At 49.3% G+C, this 15,273-nt stretch overlaps 12 non-coding genes and 4 pseudogenes across 12 annotated transcripts; all 16 read right to left on the reverse strand.

Annotated features, from left to right (window-relative positions):
* Positions 1-15: 15 nt before the first annotated feature.
* LOC131133977 (5S ribosomal RNA) lies at positions 16-134 on the reverse strand. The gene has a single exon (XR_009131250.1). It is a non-coding gene; the product is annotated as a 5S ribosomal RNA (ribosomal RNA).
* A 112-nt stretch (positions 135-246) lies between these two features.
* On the reverse strand, positions 247-365 carry LOC131133740 (5S ribosomal RNA). The gene has a single exon (XR_009131018.1). It is a non-coding gene; the product is annotated as a 5S ribosomal RNA (ribosomal RNA).
* A 112-nt stretch (positions 366-477) lies between these two features.
* On the reverse strand, positions 478-596 carry LOC131134021 (5S ribosomal RNA). Its single transcript, XR_009131292.1, has one exon. It is a non-coding gene; the product is annotated as a 5S ribosomal RNA (ribosomal RNA).
* A 112-nt stretch (positions 597-708) lies between these two features.
* On the reverse strand, positions 709-827 carry LOC131133741 (5S ribosomal RNA). The gene has a single exon (XR_009131019.1). It is a non-coding gene; the product is annotated as a 5S ribosomal RNA (ribosomal RNA).
* A 112-nt stretch (positions 828-939) lies between these two features.
* Positions 940-1,048, reverse strand: LOC131133396 (5S ribosomal RNA; annotated as a pseudogene).
* Positions 1,049-1,160: 112 nt separating this feature from the next.
* LOC131133440 (5S ribosomal RNA) lies at positions 1,161-1,269 on the reverse strand (annotated as a pseudogene).
* A 112-nt stretch (positions 1,270-1,381) lies between these two features.
* LOC131132962 (5S ribosomal RNA) lies at positions 1,382-1,500 on the reverse strand. The gene has a single exon (XR_009130544.1). It is a non-coding gene; the product is annotated as a 5S ribosomal RNA (ribosomal RNA).
* Positions 1,501-7,437: 5,937 nt separating this feature from the next.
* Positions 7,438-7,556, reverse strand: LOC131133666 (5S ribosomal RNA). The gene has a single exon (XR_009130947.1). It is a non-coding gene; the product is annotated as a 5S ribosomal RNA (ribosomal RNA).
* Positions 7,557-7,668: 112 nt separating this feature from the next.
* Positions 7,669-7,787, reverse strand: LOC131133165 (5S ribosomal RNA). The gene has a single exon (XR_009130746.1). It is a non-coding gene; the product is annotated as a 5S ribosomal RNA (ribosomal RNA).
* Positions 7,788-7,899: 112 nt separating this feature from the next.
* Positions 7,900-8,018, reverse strand: LOC131134022 (5S ribosomal RNA). Its single transcript, XR_009131293.1, has one exon. It is a non-coding gene; the product is annotated as a 5S ribosomal RNA (ribosomal RNA).
* A 112-nt stretch (positions 8,019-8,130) lies between these two features.
* Positions 8,131-8,249, reverse strand: LOC131133742 (5S ribosomal RNA). The gene has a single exon (XR_009131020.1). It is a non-coding gene; the product is annotated as a 5S ribosomal RNA (ribosomal RNA).
* Positions 8,250-8,361: 112 nt separating this feature from the next.
* Positions 8,362-8,470, reverse strand: LOC131133397 (5S ribosomal RNA; annotated as a pseudogene).
* Positions 8,471-8,582: 112 nt separating this feature from the next.
* On the reverse strand, positions 8,583-8,691 carry LOC131133441 (5S ribosomal RNA; annotated as a pseudogene).
* Positions 8,692-8,803: 112 nt separating this feature from the next.
* On the reverse strand, positions 8,804-8,922 carry LOC131132963 (5S ribosomal RNA). The gene has a single exon (XR_009130545.1). It is a non-coding gene; the product is annotated as a 5S ribosomal RNA (ribosomal RNA).
* A 5,937-nt stretch (positions 8,923-14,859) lies between these two features.
* Positions 14,860-14,978, reverse strand: LOC131133667 (5S ribosomal RNA). The gene has a single exon (XR_009130948.1). It is a non-coding gene; the product is annotated as a 5S ribosomal RNA (ribosomal RNA).
* A 112-nt stretch (positions 14,979-15,090) lies between these two features.
* Positions 15,091-15,209, reverse strand: LOC131133166 (5S ribosomal RNA). Its single transcript, XR_009130747.1, has one exon. It is a non-coding gene; the product is annotated as a 5S ribosomal RNA (ribosomal RNA).
* Between the last annotated feature and the right edge of the window lie 64 nt (positions 15,210-15,273).

Consider the following 15,273-nt stretch of genomic DNA (forward strand, 5'->3'; position numbering starts at 1 on the left):
GCAGAAACCATAAAAAGCTTACAGCACCTGGTATTCCCAGGCGGTCTCCCATCCAAGTACTAACCAGGCCCGCCGCTGCTTAGCTTCCGAGATCTGACGAGATCGGGCGTTTTCAGGGTAGTATGGCCGTAAGCTGCCAGGACAACTGAAAAGATCTTATTTGAAGGCGACGCAGGCCAAACTAGACTCCAGCAAAAAGTGTCAAACAGCGCCCTCTGCTGTCAGGCAAGAGCATAAACTATAAAAAGCTTACAGCACCTGGTATTCCCAGGCGGACTCCCATCCAAGTACTAACCAGGCCCGCCCCTGCTTAGCTTCCGAGATCGGACGAGATCGGGCGTTTTCAGGGTAGTATGGCCGTAAGCTGCCAGGGCAACTGAAAAGATCCTATTTGAAGGCGACACAGGCCAAACTAGACTCCAGCAAAAAGTGTCAAACAGCGCCCTCTGCTGTCAGGCAAGAGCAGAAACCATAAAAAGCTTACAGCACCTGGAATTCCCAGGCGGTCTCCCATCCAAGTACTAACCAGGCCCGCCGCTGCTTAGCTTCCGAGATCTGACGAGATCGGGCGTTTTCAGGGTAGTATGGCCGTAAGCTGCCAGGACAACTGAAAAGATCTTATTTGAAGGCGACGCAGGCCAAACTAGACTCCAGCAAAAAGTGTCAAACAGCGCCCTCTGCTGTCAGGCAAGAGCATAAACTATAAAAAGCTTACAGCACCTGGTATTCCCAGGCGGACTCCCATCCAAGTACTAACCAGGCCCGCCCCTGCTTAGCTTCCGAGATCGGACGAGATCGGGCGTTTTCAGGGTAGTATGGCCGTAAGCTGCCAGGGCAACTGAAAAGATCCTATTTGAAGGCGACGCAGGCCAAACTAGACTCCAGCAAAAAGTGTCAAACAGCGCCCTCTGCTGTCAGGCAAGAGCAGAAACCATAAAAAGCTTACAGCACCTGGTATTCCCAGGCGGTCTCCCATCCAAGTACTAACCAGGCCCGCCCCTGCTTAGCTTCCGAGATCGGGCGTTTTCAGGGTAGTATGGCCGAAAGCTGCCAGGTCAACTGAAAAGATCCTATTTGAAGGCGACGCAGGTCAAAATAGACTCCAGCAAAAAGTGTCAAACAGCGCCCTCTGCTGTCAGGCAAGAGCAGAAACCATAAAAAGCTTGCAGCACCTGGTATTCCCAGGCGGTCTCCCATCCAAGTACTAACCAGGCCCGCCCCTGCTTAGCTTCCGAGATCGGGCGTTTTCAGGGTAGTATGGCCGAAAGCTGCCAGGTCAACTGAAAAGATCCTATTTGAAGGCGACGCAGGCCAAAATAGACTCCAGCAAAAAGTGTCAAACAGCGCCCTCTGCTGTCAGGCAAGAGCAGAAGCCATAAAAAGCTTGCAGCACCTGGTATTCCCAGGCGGTCTCCCATCCAAGTACTAACCAGGCCCGCCCCTGCTTAGCTTCCGAGGTCCGACGAGATCGGGCGTTTTCAGGGTAGTATGGCCGTAAGCTGCCAGGGCAACTGAAAAGATCCTATTTGAAGGCGACGCAGGCCAAACTAGACTCCAGCAAAAAGTGTCAAACAGCGCCCTCTGCTGTCAGGCAAGAGCAGAAACCATAAAAAGCTTACAGCACCTGGTATTCCCAGGCGGTCTCCCATCCAAGTACTAACCAGGTCCGCCCCTGCTTAGCTTCCGAGATCGGGCGTTTTTTTTTTTTTTTTTTTTTTTTTTATTATTGAACATACCACAGTACGTCACAGATATGCATACATCAACATACTATATACACAATTATACCATTCTTTCATGTTATTACACGTCCACATTGACAACTCTCAGTCCAGGCACAGCCTGTTTGTCCAAGATTTTTTTTTTTTTTTTTTTTTTTTTTTTTCCTTCCCCTCCTGTAGGTTGAGAGTTTTTTTTTGTTTGTTTTCCCTCTCCTATAGGTTGAACACAATTTTGTTATTGTCTGCTATCAAGATCAGACCGCTCCCTTCTATGAAGGAGCTCTCAAACTTTTCTTGGTCAGCGGTCCGGCATAATGACACATCCCTCCTTACAATAGCTTCAAAATATGTCCATACGGATATTTTTTTTTTTTCGAACTTTGCAAGGTTCCGCCTCATCCAGATAGCGTACCTGGCGTGGCTCAACATGAAGTTCCATAGGTTGATGTTCACCCCTTGCTGGCCTCCTCTGTGGCCGAGCAGGAGTTCTTCCTTCCATCTCACGGTTCGGGTGAAGTCGCTTTTCCAATTCCTCTCCATTGTACCTTTTAGTCTGTCCACAAATACATTCAGTTCTTTACAGTTCACAAATAAGTGCAGCAGGCTTTCCACCTCGCTGCCGCACACATTACACTCCCTTCCTACGTTTTTATTGATTTGGTGTATTACTTCGTTTGTGTATATCCTATTATGTTTTATTTTGAAGTCCAGGTCGGCGCATTCCTGATTGTTGTATTTACAGTTTCCCATCATCCATATGTCCTGTCCTTTTATGTGGCTGAACACTTTCGGCCAGAGGAGCTCAGCGGTTGGCCTTTTAAAGGCCTTGCTCACAAGGGCCCAATAGAGTGTTTTCACTGTGCATGTTTCTATGTTGATCTCTTTTTCTTTGGTTTTTAGCATAATTCCAGGTAGCTCATCTTTTTCTTTACCTGTTTCTTGGCTATTTATGTGCCTTTGCCAAGCTTTTGGGATGGCCATCTTTATTTTATTGTATTCGTTCTTTATTGTTCTTTCCGGTATTTCATCGTCATATTCGTGTACACTGTCTATAATGGCTTGCTCCCTCAGGAAGCCCGGTATGACCTCATATACAAAGTCTTTAATTTGTCTTAGTCCTGCTGAAAAGAAGACTTTGTTATACAGTACTTTTCCTTCCTTTACGATCTGGGGGTTTTGAAAGACCGGCTGGCTCATCACTTTGTTTTTTGTGTGGTTTGTGTACACAAAGTCATGCACAAGCCTACCCCAGGCCTCCATGACTTCTTTAAAGAAGGTGGGGGTGCCCTCGTGCAGCCTCCCTCTCAGGTCCATCAGTAGGCTGTATTGCCCACACCGTCCATATTTGAAGAGGGTCTCTCGGAAGAAGGGCTTCCACCCACAGTCTGTTTCTCCCTGCAAATATTTTATCACCATCCTGGTTCTGATTGCCGCTTTTTTGGTCTGTAAGTCCACCAGTTTTAGCCCGCCCTCTTTATACTGTCCTATCAGGGTTTTTTGTGCAATGCGCACGCCTTTCCCCTCCCACAGGAAGTCGCATATGGTTCTCTCTGCTTCGGCCGCTGCCCACTGGGGCAGGCTCACCACTCCCAGGGCATATACCAGTTTGGACATTAACAGAGAGTTTATGATGACCACCCTCCCTTTTAGGGTCAGCTTTCGTGCTCTCCATCTGTTTACGGTCTGTTTGATCTTGTTTAAGGTTCCCGTCCATGTCAAGTTGGTCACTTGTTTGTCGTTTGCGCCTATATATATGCCGATGATCTTTATGCAGTCTTGTGCCTCCTTAAACGGCAGATCGCATTTCTGTCCCTCAAAGTTGCCGATGTATAAAATCTCGGACTTGTCCATATTAATTTTTGCGCCCGCTGCCCTCCCGTATTTTTCCACGCATCCCATTGCATTGCGCACATCCTCGGCGTCTTTCAGAGTCAGGGTTGTGTCATCCGCGTATTGGTGGATGACGCTCCGCCCTCCTCCCGGTATCGCCACTCCCTTTATTTCTCTGGTGGTTTTTATGAGAGCGGCGAGGGGTTCTACCGCAATGGTGAATAGCGGGGCGGATAGCGGGCAGCCTTGTCTCACCGATCTCGTCAGGGGGAAGGTGTCTGTCATTGTGCCATTTATTTTCACGCAACTTCTCGCCTGCCCGTACAGCAGCTGCAGCCATCGTAGCATCCTTTTGCCCACCCCTACTTTTTGCATCGTCTTCCATATGAAAGGGTGCTCCACCCTGTCGAAGGCTTTATTCAAGTCTAGGCTGATCACTATCCCGCTTTCTTCCTTCATGTGTTCCACCACGTTTTGCACGGTTCTCACTGTGTCTGTGATATCTCTTCCCGGCACACTGTACGCCTGGGTGGGTGAGATAATTTCTTTTAAGACTCCTTTTAGCCTGTTTGCTAACACTTTGGCGAGTATTTTATAATCCACATTTAGCAGGCTTATTGGCCTGTAGTTCTCTAGTTTTTCCCTGTCGCCTTTTTTGTGGATGAGGGTGATGATGCCCGTGGCCATAGAGGTCGGCATCTCTCCCCTCTCCTCCATGCGTTGGTATACTTTGTGCAGCATGGGTGCCAGCGTAACGGTGAATGCTTTGTACAATTCGGCCGTAAGGCCGTCGCTTCCGGGACTTTTGCGGGGCTGCAGTTCTTTAATTGCTTTTTCTATATCCGCTATGCGTATGTCTCTTTCACAGGCGCGTCTTCCGGCCTCGGTCACCTTTGCGGTGACTCTTTCTATGATCTCATCTGCGCTTTGTTCGTTGATTTGGCCTCCTGTGAAGAGGTCTGCATAGTAGTCTCTCGTGATTTCGAGGATTTCAACAAAATCTGAGGTTGTTTGGCCCTTTTTGTCTTCTAGTTGTTTTATGTACATTTTCCTCTGTTTTTCTTTCTCAAGGTTTAAGAAGAAACTGGTGTACTTTTCGCCCTTTGCTGCCCAAAGCGCTTTACTTCTGATGATTGCGCCTTCGCACCTTTCTTTTTCGTATACGGCCAATTCCTTTTTTAATTGGATGTATTTTTCGATGTTATATTTTGGTATTTCTTCTATCTTTTTTTCCTCTATTGCTATTTTGCTTTCCAGCATTACTCTGTTTTCGTTGTCTATTTGCTTTTTCCGTTTGGCAAATTTTATGCTCTGCTTTTTGATGAAAGTCTTTATCGTCTCCCATCCTTGGATGGCATCGTCCTCCATCAACTCCTGCACAAGTTCACTTTGGAGCAGGGTGGTTATCTTATTTTTGTATGCCGGGTCTTGTACTAGCGAGGAGTTGAGGCACCAGGTTCCCCCGCCCTTCCCCTCCCCTTTGGGCCCTAAGGTTAATGTCATGATAGCGTGGTCGCTTAATTCTGTAAACTCCCACTTCAGTTCGCGTACATGTCCTATAATTTCTTCCTTTGCAATACACAGGTCTATTCTACTCTGTTTCAGTTTTTTCCGCACCACCTGTTTCCTTGTATACCCTCTTTGGTTGGGGTTGTCGTTCCTCCACACGTCAACAAGGTTTTTGTCTTTTAGCAGGCTGAGTAGGGCTGCTCGGGAGACATCGGGTTTGAAGGTGGAGGCGCTGCAAGCGTCCATCCTGGTGCAGCGTACGTTAAAGTCCCCTACCAGCAGCGTGTTTGGTATGCATAAGGGGCCCAGCCATTCGAAGAAAGCCTTCCTTTCGATTTCATTATTCGATGCGTAGATGTTTATCAACCTGTATTTTATTTTGGCCCGCATGAAGTCTACAATTAGCGCTCTTCCTTCGCTGTTTGTTTGTATTTGGACCGCATTTTCAACGCAGTTCTCTTTTAGGAGTATGGCTACGCCGCATGACTTTTGTGTCTTGTTGTTAACGAATATCGGCCCTGTCCATCTCTTTCGTATTTCCGGGAGGAGTTCGTTTGTCCATCTTGTCTCTTGCAAGCATACTATGTCCGCGTCTAGTCTGTGTAGTGCTCTTTCAAGTTTGTTCATATTTCTGACGCCGTTTATGTTTAAATTTGAAATTGTCACGGCGTTCATTATCTTTTGTGGGTGGGAATTATCTACCTTACATTCTATACAGTTTTCTCTCTTTTTTCCTCTTGTAACTTTTAAGCTGTTGGATCTCCATTTCATCCGGGCTCGAAAGGTCGCCCATTTCCTCCCACCTGCCTGTGGCTTCGTCGCCCCCGTCGTCGTCCCTCGCCGTGCTGGGGCCTGCTTTTGCTCCGTCGTTCCCTGTTTCCGCTTTTGTCACCGCTCCCGCCGTTCTCCTCGTCTTCGTCGCTGGTGTTGTCGTCGTCGTCGCTGCCGCCTCGGCCGCCGTCGTCGTCATCGCTGCTGCCTCAGTCGTCGTCGTCGCTGCCGCCTCAGCCGCCGCCGCCTCAGCCGCCGCCGTCGTCGCTGCCGCCTCAGCCGCCTCAGCCGCCGCCGTTGTCGCTGCCGTTGTCGCTGCCGCCTCAGCCTCAGCCGCCTCCTCCGCCACCGTCTCTGTCACCGCAGCCGCCGTCGCTGTCACCGCAGCTGCCGTTGCTGCTGTCATCGTCGCCGCCGCTGCCACCTCCATTGGCGTTGGCATCCTCTCCATTCTCTTTTCTTCTCCTTCACTTAGCACTGTAGCTGCCGGCGTTTCCATGTCTCTCTCCAGCGCTCCCACAACCAGCATCTCCGCCTCTGCTGTCAAGCCGCCCCCCAGCACCGCCTCAGCCTGCATCGGCAATGGGCCGCGATCGCCCCTTTCATTCTCCTCACACTCTCTGGCGTAGTGGCCTTGCTCGCCACATTTAAAGCACTTAAACTCCGGGCAATCTCGGATAATGTGGCCGGGCTGGATGCACAATCTGCATACCTTCCTCTGGCGGTCGTGTAGCACCCGAAAGTGTTCTTCCCCCTCGAGGGTCTCAAACTTAGTTGCAAATGGTAGGGAGCGGACTTTTTCGTTGAAGCGCACCTTTAGGTAGCGTGTTCCGTCTGCAATGTCGGTGCCTGGCCACATGCGCCTTCTGATGGTGGACACTGCCTGAACTCCCCATTCCTCCAGCTTCTTCAGGATCACCTCATCTTCAATGTACACTGGAAGGCCAAGGAACGAGACGACGAGCTCGTCATTACGAATTTCTGACGCTATAATCTTATTGGTCTTCAATGTGATGCCGTCCAGCAGACGGTCCTTTCCTTTTTTGTCTTCTGTAGTAACTTCGAATTTTGTCAGGGATTTTTGGCGGCATCCCACCACTCGTCCACATTCTTCTCTAATTTTCTTACATATCTCCATCATCGTTACTTTTTCCTGTCCTACTACTTCCACTGCCACTGTTAATTGTCTTTCATACTTGTTGTCTGCATTTGTTGTCTCGTCCACGCTTTTCTTCTCTGCTCGCTCCATTTTCCCTCTTATAGGCCCCGGCATCATTTGACACCCACCCCCCCCAGCCGCGGTTGGTGGTGGTGGGGGCGTGGGGTTGCTTCGTACAAGTATTACGTTTTAGGCGGAAATTTGGAAAAAATTCTTCAAAAGAAATCGGAAGACAGGGAGTACACACTCAGGGTTGCCTCTTGTTTGCTCACACTCTCACCTGCACTCAATCACCAATCAGTGATCGGGCGTTTTCAGGGTAGTATGGCCGTAAGGTGCCAGGACAACTGAAAAGATCTTATTTGAAGGCGACGCAGGCCAAACTAGATCCAGCAAAAAGTGTCAAACAGCGCCCTCTGCTGTCAGGCAAGAGCAGAAACTATAAAAAACTTACAGCACCTGGTATTCCCAGGCGGTCTCCCATCCAAGTACTAACCAGGCCCACCCCTGCTTAGCTTCCGAGATCGGACGAGATCGGGCGTTTTCAGGGTAGTATGGCCGTAAGCTGCCAGGGCAACTGAAGAGATCCTATTTGAAGGCGACGCAGGCCAAAGTAGACTCCAGCAAAAAGTGTCAAACAGCGCCCTCTGCTGTCAGGCAAGAGCAGAAACCATAAAAAGCTTACAGCACCTGGTTTTTCCAGGCGGCCTCCCATCCAAGTACTAACCAGGCCCGCCCCTGCTTAGCTTCCGAGATCGGACGAGATCGGGCGTTTTCAAGGTAGTATGGCCGTATGCTGCCAGGGCTACTAAAAAGATCCTATTTGAAGGCGACGCAGGCCAAACTAGACTCCAGCAAAAAGTGTCAAACAGCGCCCTCTGCTGTCAGGCAAGAGCAGAAACCATAAAAAGCTTACAGCACCTGGAATTCCCAGGCGGTCTCCCATCCAAGTACTAACCAGGCCCGCCGCTGCTTAGCTTCCGAGATCTGACGAGATCGGGCGTTTTCAGGGTAGTATGGCCGTAAGCTGCCAGGACAACTGAAAAGATCTTATTTGAAGGCGACGCAGGCCAAACTAGACTCCAGCAAAAAGTGTCAAACAGCGCCCTCTGCTGTCAGGCAAGAGCATAAACTATAAAAAGCTTACAGCACCTGGTATTCCCAGGCGGACTCCCATCCAAGTACTAACCAGGCCCGCCCCTGCTTAGCTTCCGAGATCGGACGAGATCGGGCGTTTTCAGGGTAGTATGGCCGTAAGCTGCCAGGGCAACTGAAAAGATCCTATTTGAAGGCGACGCAGGCCAAACTAGACTCCAGCAAAAAGTGTCAAACAGCGCCCTCTGCTGTCAGGCAAGAGCAGAAACCATAAAAAGCTTACAGCACCTGGTATTCCCAGGCGGTCTCCCATCCAAGTACTAACCAGGCCCGCCCCTGCTTAGCTTCCGAGATCGGGCGTTTTCAGGGTAGTATGGCCGAAAGCTGCCAGGTCAACTGAAAAGATCCTATTTGAAGGCGACGCAGGTCAAAATAGACTCCAGCAAAAAGTGTCAAACAGCGCCCTCTGCTGTCAGGCAAGAGCAGAAACCATAAAAAGCTTGCAGCACCTGGTATTCCCAGGCGGTCTCCCATCCAAGTACTAACCAGGCCCGCCCCTGCTTAGCTTCCGAGATCGGGCGTTTTCAGGGTAGTATGGCCGAAAGCTGCCAGGTCAACTGAAAAGATCCTATTTGAAGGCGACGCAGGCCAAAATAGACTCCAGCAAAAAGTGTCAAACAGCGCCCTCTGCTGTCAGGCAAGAGCAGAAGCCATAAAAAGCTTGCAGCACCTGGTATTCCCAGGCGGTCTCCCATCCAAGTACTAACCAGGCCCGCCCCTGCTTAGCTTCCGAGGTCCGACGAGATCGGGCGTTTTCAGGGTAGTATGGCCGTAAGCTGCCAGGGCAACTGAAAAGATCCTATTTGAAGGCGACGCAGGCCAAACTAGACTCCAGCAAAAAGTGTCAAACAGCGCCCTCTGCTGTCAGGCAAGAGCAGAAACCATAAAAAGCTTACAGCACCTGGTATTCCCAGGCGGTCTCCCATCCAAGTACTAACCAGGTCCGCCCCTGCTTAGCTTCCGAGATCGGGCGTTTTTTTTTTTTTTTTTTTTTTTTTTATTATTGAACATACCACAGTACGTCACAGATATGCATACATCAACATACTATATACACAATTATACCATTCTTTCATGTTATTACACGTCCACATTGACAACTCTCAGTCCAGGCACAGCCTGTTTGTCCAAGATTTTTTTTTTTTTTTTTTTTTTTTTTTTTCCTTCCCCTCCTGTAGGTTGAGAGTTTTTTTTTGTTTGTTTTCCCTCTCCTATAGGTTGAACACAATTTTGTTATTGTCTGCTATCAAGATCAGACCGCTCCCTTCTATGAAGGAGCTCTCAAACTTTTCTTGGTCAGCGGTCCGGCATAATGACACATCCCTCCTTACAATAGCTTCAAAATATGTCCATACGGATATTTTTTTTTTTTCGAACTTTGCAAGGTTCCGCCTCATCCAGATAGCGTACCTGGCGTGGCTCAACATGAAGTTCCATAGGTTGATGTTCACCCCTTGCTGGCCTCCTCTGTGGCCGAGCAGGAGTTCTTCCTTCCATCTCACGGTTCGGGTGAAGTCGCTTTTCCAATTCCTCTCCATTGTACCTTTTAGTCTGTCCACAAATACATTCAGTTCTTTACAGTTCACAAATAAGTGCAGCAGGCTTTCCACCTCGCTGCCGCACACATTACACTCCCTTCCTACGTTTTTATTGATTTGGTGTATTACTTCGTTTGTGTATATCCTATTATGTTTTATTTTGAAGTCCAGGTCGGCGCATTCCTGATTGTTGTATTTACAGTTTCCCATCATCCATATGTCCTGTCCTTTTATGTGGCTGAACACTTTCGGCCAGAGGAGCTCAGCGGTTGGCCTTTTAAAGGCCTTGCTCACAAGGGCCCAATAGAGTGTTTTCACTGTGCATGTTTCTATGTTGATCTCTTTTTCTTTGGTTTTTAGCATAATTCCAGGTAGCTCATCTTTTTCTTTACCTGTTTCTTGGCTATTTATGTGCCTTTGCCAAGCTTTTGGGATGGCCATCTTTATTTTATTGTATTCGTTCTTTATTGTTCTTTCCGGTATTTCATCGTCATATTCGTGTACACTGTCTATAATGGCTTGCTCCCTCAGGAAGCCCGGTATGACCTCATATACAAAGTCTTTAATTTGTCTTAGTCCTGCTGAAAAGAAGACTTTGTTATACAGTACTTTTCCTTCCTTTACGATCTGGGGGTTTTGAAAGACCGGCTGGCTCATCACTTTGTTTTTTGTGTGGTTTGTGTACACAAAGTCATGCACAAGCCTACCCCAGGCCTCCATGACTTCTTTAAAGAAGGTGGGGGTGCCCTCGTGCAGCCTCCCTCTCAGGTCCATCAGTAGGCTGTATTGCCCACACCGTCCATATTTGAAGAGGGTCTCTCGGAAGAAGGGCTTCCACCCACAGTCTGTTTCTCCCTGCAAATATTTTATCACCATCCTGGTTCTGATTGCCGCTTTTTTGGTCTGTAAGTCCACCAGTTTTAGCCCGCCCTCTTTATACTGTCCTATCAGGGTTTTTTGTGCAATGCGCACGCCTTTCCCCTCCCACAGGAAGTCGCATATGGTTCTCTCTGCTTCGGCCGCTGCCCACTGGGGCAGGCTCACCACTCCCAGGGCATATACCAGTTTGGACATTAACAGAGAGTTTATGATGACCACCCTCCCTTTTAGGGTCAGCTTTCGTGCTCTCCATCTGTTTACGGTCTGTTTGATCTTGTTTAAGGTTCCCGTCCATGTCAAGTTGGTCACTTGTTTGTCGTTTGCGCCTATATATATGCCGATGATCTTTATGCAGTCTTGTGCCTCCTTAAACGGCAGATCGCATTTCTGTCCCTCAAAGTTGCCGATGTATAAAATCTCGGACTTGTCCATATTAATTTTTGCGCCCGCTGCCCTCCCGTATTTTTCCACGCATCCCATTGCATTGCGCACATCCTCGGCGTCTTTCAGAGTCAGGGTTGTGTCATCCGCGTATTGGTGGATGACGCTCCGCCCTCCTCCCGGTATCGCCACTCCCTTTATTTCTCTGGTGGTTTTTATGAGAGCGGCGAGGGGTTCTACCGCAATGGTGAATAGCGGGGCGGATAGCGGGCAGCCTTGTCTCACCGATCTCGTCAGGGGGAAGGTGTCTGTCATTGTGCCATTTATTTTCACGCAACTTCTCGCCTGCCCGTACAGCAGCTGCAGCCATCGTAGCATCCTTTTGCCCACCCCTACTTTTTGCATCGTCTTCCATATGAAAGGGTGCTCCACCCTGTCGAAGGCTTTATTCAAGTCTAGGCTGATCACTATCCCGCTTTCTTCCTTCATGTGTTCCACCACGTTTTGCACGGTTCTCACTGTGTCTGTGATATCTCTTCCCGGCACACTGTACGCCTGGGTGGGTGAGATAATTTCTTTTAAGACTCCTTTTAGCCTGTTTGCTAACACTTTGGCGAGTATTTTATAATCCACATTTAGCAGGCTTATTGGCCTGTAGTTCTCTAGTTTTTCCCTGTCGCCTTTTTTGTGGATGAGGGTGATGATGCCCGTGGCCATAGAGGTCGGCATCTCTCCCCTCTCCTCCATGCGTTGGTATACTTTGTGCAGCATGGGTGCCAGCGTAACGGTGAATGCTTTGTACAATTCGGCCGTAAGGCCGTCGCTTCCGGGACTTTTGCGGGGCTGCAGTTCTTTAATTGCTTTTTCTATATCCGCTATGCGTATGTCTCTTTCACAGGCGCGTCTTCCGGCCTCGGTCACCTTTGCGGTGACTCTTTCTATGATCTCATCTGCGCTTTGTTCGTTGATTTGGCCTCCTGTGAAGAGGTCTGCATAGTAGTCTCTCGTGATTTCGAGGATTTCAACAAAATCTGAGGTTGTTTGGCCCTTTTTGTCTTCTAGTTGTTTTATGTACATTTTCCTCTGTTTTTCTTTCTCAAGGTTTAAGAAGAAACTGGTGTACTTTTCGCCCTTTGCTGCCCAAAGCGCTTTACTTCTGATGATTGCGCCTTCGCACCTTTCTTTTTCGTATACGGCCAATTCCTTTTTTAATTGGATGTATTTTTCGATGTTATATTTTGGTATTTCTTCTATCTTTTTTTCCTCTATTGCTATTTTGCTTTCCAGCATTACTCTGTTTTCGTTGTCTATTTGCTTTTTCCGTTTGGCAAATTTTATGCTCTGCTTTTTGATGAAAGTCTTTATCGTCTCCCATCCTTGGATGGCATCGTCCTCCATCAACTCCTGCACAAGTTCACTTTGGAGCAGGGTGGTTATCTTATTTTTGTATGCCGGGTCTTGTACTAGCGAGGAGTTGAGGCACCAGGTTCCCCCGCCCTTCCCCTCCCCTTTGGGCCCTAAGGTTAATGTCATGATAGCGTGGTCGCTTAATTCTGTAAACTCCCACTTCAGTTCGCGTACATGTCCTATAATTTCTTCCTTTGCAATACACAGGTCTATTCTACTCTGTTTCAGTTTTTTCCGCACCACCTGTTTCCTTGTATACCCTCTTTGGTTGGGGTTGTCGTTCCTCCACACGTCAACAAGGTTTTTGTCTTTTAGCAGGCTGAGTAGGGCTGCTCGGGAGACATCGGGTTTGAAGGTGGAGGCGCTGCAAGCGTCCATCCTGGTGCAGCGTACGTTAAAGTCCCCTACCAGCAGCGTGTTTGGTATGCATAAGGGGCCCAGCCATTCGAAGAAAGCCTTCCTTTCGATTTCATTATTCGATGCGTAGATGTTTATCAACCTGTATTTTATTTTGGCCCGCATGAAGTCTACAATTAGCGCTCTTCCTTCGCTGTTTGTTTGTATTTGGACCGCATTTTCAACGCAGTTCTCTTTTAGGAGTATGGCTACGCCGCATGACTTTTGTGTCTTGTTGTTAACGAATATCGGCCCTGTCCATCTCTTTCGTATTTCCGGGAGGAGTTCGTTTGTCCATCTTGTCTCTTGCAAGCATACTATGTCCGCGTCTAGTCTGTGTAGTGCTCTTTCAAGTTTGTTCATATTTCTGACGCCGTTTATGTTTAAATTTGAAATTGTCACGGCGTTCATTATCTTTTGTGGGTGGGAATTATCTACCTTACATTCTATACAGTTTTCTCTCTTTTTTCCTCTTGTAACTTTTAAGCTGTTGGATCTCCATTTCATCCGGGCTCGAAAGGTCGCCCATTTCCTCCCACCTGCCTGTGGCTTCGTCGCCCCCGTCGTCGTCCCTCGCCGTGCTGGGGCCTGCTTTTGCTCCGTCGTTCCCTGTTTCCGCTTTTGTCACCGCTCCCGCCGTTCTCCTCGTCTTCGTCGCTGGTGTTGTCGTCGTCGTCGCTGCCGCCTCGGCCGCCGTCGTCGTCATCGCTGCTGCCTCAGTCGTCGTCGTCGCTGCCGCCTCAGCCGCCGCCGCCTCAGCCGCCGCCGTCGTCGCTGCCGCCTCAGCCGCCTCAGCCGCCGCCGTTGTCGCTGCCGTTGTCGCTGCCGCCTCAGCCTCAGCCGCCTCCTCCGCCACCGTCTCTGTCACCGCAGCCGCCGTCGCTGTCACCGCAGCTGCCGTTGCTGCTGTCATCGTCGCCGCCGCTGCCACCTCCATTGGCGTTGGCATCCTCTCCATTCTCTTTTCTTCTCCTTCACTTAGCACTGTAGCTGCCGGCGTTTCCATGTCTCTCTCCAGCGCTCCCACAACCAGCATCTCCGCCTCTGCTGTCAAGCCGCCCCCCAGCACCGCCTCAGCCTGCATCGGCAATGGGCCGCGATCGCCCCTTTCATTCTCCTCACACTCTCTGGCGTAGTGGCCTTGCTCGCCACATTTAAAGCACTTAAACTCCGGGCAATCTCGGATAATGTGGCCGGGCTGGATGCACAATCTGCATACCTTCCTCTGGCGGTCGTGTAGCACCCGAAAGTGTTCTTCCCCCTCGAGGGTCTCAAACTTAGTTGCAAATGGTAGGGAGCGGACTTTTTCGTTGAAGCGCACCTTTAGGTAGCGTGTTCCGTCTGCAATGTCGGTGCCTGGCCACATGCGCCTTCTGATGGTGGACACTGCCTGAACTCCCCATTCCTCCAGCTTCTTCAGGATCACCTCATCTTCAATGTACACTGGAAGGCCAAGGAACGAGACGACGAGCTCGTCATTACGAATTTCTGACGCTATAATCTTATTGGTCTTCAATGTGATGCCGTCCAGCAGACGGTCCTTTCCTTTTTTGTCTTCTGTAGTAACTTCGAATTTTGTCAGGGATTTTTGGCGGCATCCCACCACTCGTCCACATTCTTCTCTAATTTTCTTACATATCTCCATCATCGTTACTTTTTCCTGTCCTACTACTTCCACTGCCACTGTTAATTGTCTTTCATACTTGTTGTCTGCATTTGTTGTCTCGTCCACGCTTTTCTTCTCTGCTCGCTCCATTTTCCCTCTTATAGGCCCCGGCATCATTTGACACCCACCCCCCCCAGCCGCGGTTGGTGGTGGTGGGGGCGTGGGGTTGCTTCGTACAAGTATTACGTTTTAGGCGGAAATTTGGAAAAAATTCTTCAAAAGAAATCGGAAGACAGGGAGTACACACTCAGGGTTGCCTCTTGTTTGCTCACACTCTCACCTGCACTCAATCACCAATCAGTGATCGGGCGTTTTCAGGGTAGTATGGCCGTAAGGTGCCAGGACAACTGAAAAGATCTTATTTGAAGGCGACGCAGGCCAAACTAGATCCAGCAAAAAGTGTCAAACAGCGCCCTCTGCTGTCAGGCAAGAGCAGAAACTATAAAAAACTTACAGCACCTGGTATTCCCAGGCGGTCTCCCATCCAAGTACTAACCAGGCCCACCCCTGCTTAGCTTCCGAGATCGGACGAGATCGGGCGTTTTCAGGGTAGTATGGCCGTAAGCTGCCAGGGCAACTGAAGAGATCCTATTTGAAGGCGACGCAGGCCAAAGTAGACTCCAGCAAAAAGTGTCAAACAGCGCCCTCTGCTGTCAGGCAAGAGCAGAAACCATAAAAAGCTTACAGCACCTGGTTTTTCCAGGCGGCCTCCCATCCAAGTACTAACCAGGCCCGCCCCTGCTTAGCTTCCGAGATCGGACGAGATCGGGCGTTTTCAAGGTAGTATGGCCGTATGCTGCCAGGGCTACTAAAAAGATCCTATTTGAAGGCGACGCAGGCCAAATTAGACTCCAGCAAAAA

This window comes from Doryrhamphus excisus, chromosome 7, assembly GCF_030265055.1.
Source record: "Doryrhamphus excisus isolate RoL2022-K1 chromosome 7, RoL_Dexc_1.0, whole genome shotgun sequence".
Taxonomy (NCBI): domain Eukaryota; kingdom Metazoa; phylum Chordata; class Actinopteri; order Syngnathiformes; family Syngnathidae; genus Doryrhamphus; species Doryrhamphus excisus.